Source organism: Silene latifolia, chromosome X, assembly GCF_048544455.1.
Source record: "Silene latifolia isolate original U9 population chromosome X, ASM4854445v1, whole genome shotgun sequence".
NCBI classification, from domain to species: Eukaryota; Viridiplantae; Streptophyta; class Magnoliopsida; order Caryophyllales; family Caryophyllaceae; genus Silene; species Silene latifolia.
The window spans coordinates 63,797,115-63,802,607 of record NC_133537.1 but is presented as its reverse complement, the minus strand read 5'-3'; the positions used below and the strand labels follow the sequence as shown (position 1 = coordinate 63,802,607).

The 5,493-nt window shown below is 39.3% G+C and overlaps 1 non-coding gene across 1 annotated transcript; it reads left to right on the top strand.

The window, feature by feature from the left end:
• Positions 1-3,307: 3,307 nt before the first annotated feature.
• Positions 3,308-3,414, top strand: LOC141624889 (small nucleolar RNA R71). The gene has a single exon (XR_012534693.1). It is a non-coding gene; the product is annotated as a small nucleolar RNA R71 (small nucleolar RNA).
• The last annotated feature ends 2,079 nt before the right edge of the window (positions 3,415-5,493 follow it).

The window sequence follows — 5,493 nt, the reverse complement described above, 5'->3', positions numbered from 1 at the left end:
TGTTTTTTGGATTTCAGCAGGGGGAGACGAGCGTCTTCTGGCTGAGACGCTTGGATTGTGGTTCAGCCAGTTTTAAGAAATGAAGCCCGTGTTGAGACGAGCGTCTTCTAGAGGAGACGAGCGTATTGCTGTCAGGAGACGAGCGGATTCTTTTGAGGACGCTCGGTTTCCAGGTCAGAGTGAAATCCCAAATTTTGGTGTAACCAGGACGAGCAGATTCTCTCTGAGACGAGCGTCTTTTGGTTGCGACTAGCGGATTCTTGAGGAGACGCTCAGATTCTTACCCAATGTAATTTCATCCTTTCCAGCTCTGCCAGGACGAGCGTATTTCAGTCAGGACGCTTAGATTTTCATCCAGGACGAGCGGGTTCTTCTTGAGATGCTCGGATTGCTCCTGTACCTCGCGTATTCAGTTCCACCCGTGGGTACTTTCATAACCCAAGTCATTTCGTCTTCATTCCTTTGCTCTTCGTTGTGGGGGCACTACGAAGGCTTGTATAGCCTAGGCAATTGCTATCCCCACACTAAGTCAAAACACTACACATTAAGAAACATTTAAGTCCCTCCCTCACTTTCTCTCAAAATGATAATCTTGATCAAAGTAAAATGGTAAATCCAAAAATTGACAAAAATGCAATAAGTAAAAGAGTAAATTAAAAATTACTCCCTTTTAAAATCGAGTTTTTTAAAATTACTCCCTTATATAATTTTTTCCTAAAATTACTCCCTTTAAAGGAACTTTTATCAAAAATTGCTTCAAAACACCAACTTAAGTTACTTACTCCTTCATTTTATGAACTTATTTCGTTTTTGTCTTAGCCAATTTATACTTTAAAACGTATAACAATGGAGAATAAGTTCAAAAACATTCGTAAAAGGTCACCTAAATTGGAGTTTTGAAGCAATTTTTGATAAAAGTGCATATTAAGGGAGTAAATTTAAGAAAAAATTATATAAGGGAGTAATTTTAGAAAACAAGATTTTTAAAGGGAGTAATTTTTAATTTACTCTAAGTAAAAAGCAAGTTAAGGGGTTAGAATATTTACAAATGGTGGTTTAGGGAGGACTCCACCAAACTCCCATTCATGTATGAGATTTCAAGGAGGCATAGGCAAGGTGTTGTTGATGTTGCTCAACTCCTTGAAGAAGTAGTCGAAGGTTTGTTCAGTGTCATTATAAAGATCTTCAATAGTCCTTTGCACATTGTGTTCTTCATTGTGGTGACTTGAGTGGAAATGGTCACCAAAGCCTTGGTCCACGGTCATAGCATTGCCAATATAAGGATTGACTAATCCTTCGAATTCATCATCCCATAGACCGCATACTTCATTAGCTTGCTTCCCAATAGTACCATGAGTTGATGAGAACAACTCCTCTTCTTTCTTGTCATTTTGGCCAATGAGGCCTTCTTCTTCTTCTCTTGTCTTGAGTGGTGGTGAGCTATTCGAGCTCTCATTCTTGTTGAAACTTTCTTGCTCTTTGGATGGAGCCTCTTGGAGATTACCCACTTTCTTCTCCCATATGGGTGGTGATTCTTTACCCATAGCTTATCCTTTGCATTGAGATGCCAACTTCTTCCTATCACTTTCTCGGCTATAATGATCAATCATGAAACATGGCTCATGTAGTCGGGGAGCCCTCATTGTTTTGTCAAGGTTAAAAGTGATTGTTTCATCTCCTACTTCAAGTGTGAGCTCTCCATGTTTCACATCAATCACCGCTCCCGCGGTGTGTACGAAAGGTCTTCCTAAAATGATAGGGATGTTTGAATCCTCCTCCATGTCTACAATAACAAAGTCTACCAGGATGAAGAGCTTGCCAATTCTTACCGGCACATCCTCCCATACCCCTAAAGGTATCTTTGTTGATCGATACGCCATTTGAAGCGTGATATTGGTGCACTTGAGCTCTCCCATTCCTAGCCTCTTGCATACCGAGTATGGCATGGCAATTACACTTGCCCCAAGGTCACATAAAGCTTTGTTGATTGTAGTGTCGCCAATGGTGCATGGAATGGATAAACTTCCCGGATCCTTGAGCTTTGTAGGGGAACTTCCTTGAAGAATTGCACTACTCACTTTGGTGAAGGCAATAGTCTCTAGCTTCCGGATGGATTTCTTCTTTGTAAGAATGTCTTTCATGTATTTCGCATAGGCCGGAACATGGTTAATCAATTCGGTGAATGGGATTGAGACTTCCAAGTTCTTCACAATTTTCATGAACTTGCCCAATTAATCATCAAGCTTAGGCTTAGCTTGACGACTTGGAAATGGAAGTCTAATCACAATAGGCTCCTTCTCTTTAGCCTTCTCTTCATTTTTCTTCTTTGAAACTTCTTGGATGGTGGGTTCTTCTTCCTTAGAGTTCTTCACAACTCTTTCCTTGGCACTAGCCTCCACAATGTCTTCCTCAATTGGCTTCTTTGGTCCTTCATACCTATTACCACTCCTCAAATGGATGGCCCTCACCGACTCATGTCTTGGGGGATTACCTTGAGGTGGTAATTGCCCCTTTTGTCTTTGAGAACTAGAAGATGATAATTGAGATATTTGGGTTTCCAACATCTTTGTGTGAGCTACTATGTTGTTGATGGTGATGTCTTTTGCTTGGCTATCCTTTTGCATTTGAGTGAAAAATTCTTATTGGTTCTTTTGCATTTGGAGGACCGCTTTTTGAATATCAAAACCTTGGTCATTTGTTTGATTGTATGGAGGTTGATTTTGATAACTTTGGTTTTGATTGTAAAAGGGTCTTTGAGCTTGGTTTCTCATTGGAGGCGGGGTGTATGCTTGAGGGTTTTGAATATTTTGGCTTTTATATGAAATATTGGGGTGGAATTTGGTATTCTCATTGTAATAGCTGGAATAAGCGGTGCCACTTTTGTATACTTTGAAAGCATTCACTTGTTCCCCTACATTCACTTTGGTCATGTCCCAAAGTTCCACAATTCTCACATACTCCACTTGGAATTGATGATGATGCTATCATGGCATTAACATGTTGCTTGGGTGATTTGGAGGCCTCTTCAAGTTTAGCCATGGCCTTCTCAAACTTCAAATTAATGGTGTCAATGTGAGCACTTAGTTGAGCACCCAATTGAGTAATGGAGTCTACCTCATGCTTTCCTCCTCTAGTAGCCTTCTGAGGTCTACTATATTGCGTGTTATGGACCGCCATTTCCTCAATCTTGTTCCATGTTTGATTGTCATCAACTTCGGTGAACATACCATTGGATCCCATGTTGAGAATGTTTCGGGAGTCTTCATATAGACCATTCCAAAATTGTTGTACAAGAAACCACTCGCTAAGTCCATGGTGTGGACAAGATCAACAAATGCCCTTGAATCTCTCCCATGCTTCATACAAAGATTCCTCATCCCTTTGTTTGAACCCGGTGATTTGGGCTCTCAACATGTTAGTCTTCTCCGGAGGATAGAATTTCTTGTAGAAAACAAGTGCCAATTTCTTCCATGAATCAATACCAAGAGCAGCCTTGTCTAGGCTCTTCAACCATTGTTTCGCGGTACCAATTAAAGAAAAAGTAAATAAGACCCATCGGATTTTGTCTTGAGTAACTCCGGTTTAAGAAATCGCATCACAGTAGTCACAAAAGGTCTCCATATGAGAATGAGGGTCTTTACTAGGCATCCCTCCAAATTGACTTCTCTCAACTAATTGTATGAATGCGGATTTGGCAATGAAATCACCGGTTAAATGTTGGGGTGTAGGAGTACCATTTGGTAGGTTCTCCTAGGTTGGTACGGAATGTGATGAGAATTTAGGCATTGTGGGTTGATTTTGTGGTGGGTTTTGTATTGGGTTGTCCTCTCCTTCTCTTGCAAAAGGGTTGGTAAACTCAATGTTATTTGGTTGAGTGTCCACAATATCACTAATACCTACAACTCTTGAAGTATTTCTAGGAAGTATTCTATTGTTGGTCAAGGTTCTTTCAATTTCAAGATCAATGGGTAACAAGTTACCTTGTGATCTCCTAGACATGCAAAATATCAAACAACTTGAAAAGAATTAGAACAACCTTGAGGAGTTTGATTTCCCCAAGGTAAAGAAAGACACAACTAAAAACAATTAAAGAAAATTAAATCTAGTTAACATCGTCCCCGACAACGGCGCCATTTTTGGTTCGAAGGTTTAAAACTCGTCGTCAAAAGTTACCCAACCAAAAAAATATTTATAACTTCACCAATTACTCTTAGTAAAGAGCTAAGTAAAGGTCGGATCCCAAGGGACGGGTATTGATGTTGGATTTTCAATTCTAAATGGTCGTGTCTTAGGGTGTCACAATTTGGGGATGAGATATGAGATCAATTAAAATTAATCAACAATAAAAACAAAGAAAGGTAAATAGAATGAAGGTGTAAACAATTGATTAAAGGTACTAGGGTATCATGAGTTCATAGGGGAATACATGAGAGTTGATCATACAAACATGTTCTGAAATTATAAGCAAGCAATTATTGTTGTGATGGGATCGAGTTAGTGTATATCTTACAATCCCTAAGAAGGTTTGGGTCCCGGAGCCGAATCGATTAGATTGTACAACACCTACAATTCGACTTAATCCTTCCTATTCAACATTATGCATGGTCTAATGAGGCTGAGTTGGTTTATGTCTTACAAGCCTCATTGAAAAGATAAGTGCTGGGTAAAAAATGCAAGGATTCATAGGCTCATATTTCATCAAACATGACATGTGCATAAGTTGAAATCACAACAAGAAATCAAACAAATTATGTGAACATATTAGATTAAGCATGAATCATTCCCCATGTTGGTTTCCCCTAATTACCCATTAACCCTAGCTAAGGAAACTACTCACTCATGATCATGTTTAACATGCTAACAAGGTTGTCAATCACATTAACAAGGCAAAACATGATGAATGAATGAAAATGATTAACAATAATTAAAGCAAGGATTAAGAGAATTATACCTATGGAGATTCCAAAATAATAATGCAAAGAATAATAGAAGTACTTGATGATTGATGGAAGGTTGTCAATCTCCCAATAAACCCAAATTATCTTCTAATTACCCAAAATAAATGATGAATAGTAGAGAAATTAAGGAAAGATTAAGTATTGAGATTTGTATTAAGACTAGATTAAGAGTTCATTACAAGATTAAGGAATGATTACTAATTAATTACAACTTGATGATAATCTAAGTAGTACAAAGGGGTATTTATACTAAAGATTAGGTACAAAAATTAGGGTTACTAAGGGTTTAAATGACTATTAAGTCCTTAAGAAAAGTTGAGGAAATGCTCTTCTCCAAGGAGATGAGCATCTTCGTTTTGCTGGTCTTGGCACAGGACGAGCGTCTTCAGCGTAGGCACGGGTTCCCTGTAGTAAGATCCGAGCGGATTGTCAGGGGAGACGCTCGGATCACCTTGCTTCAGGACGAGCATCTTCAGCGCGGGACGCTCGGATGGTGGTGGAGGGAGACGCTCGGATCGTCTCTGATCCGCTCGGA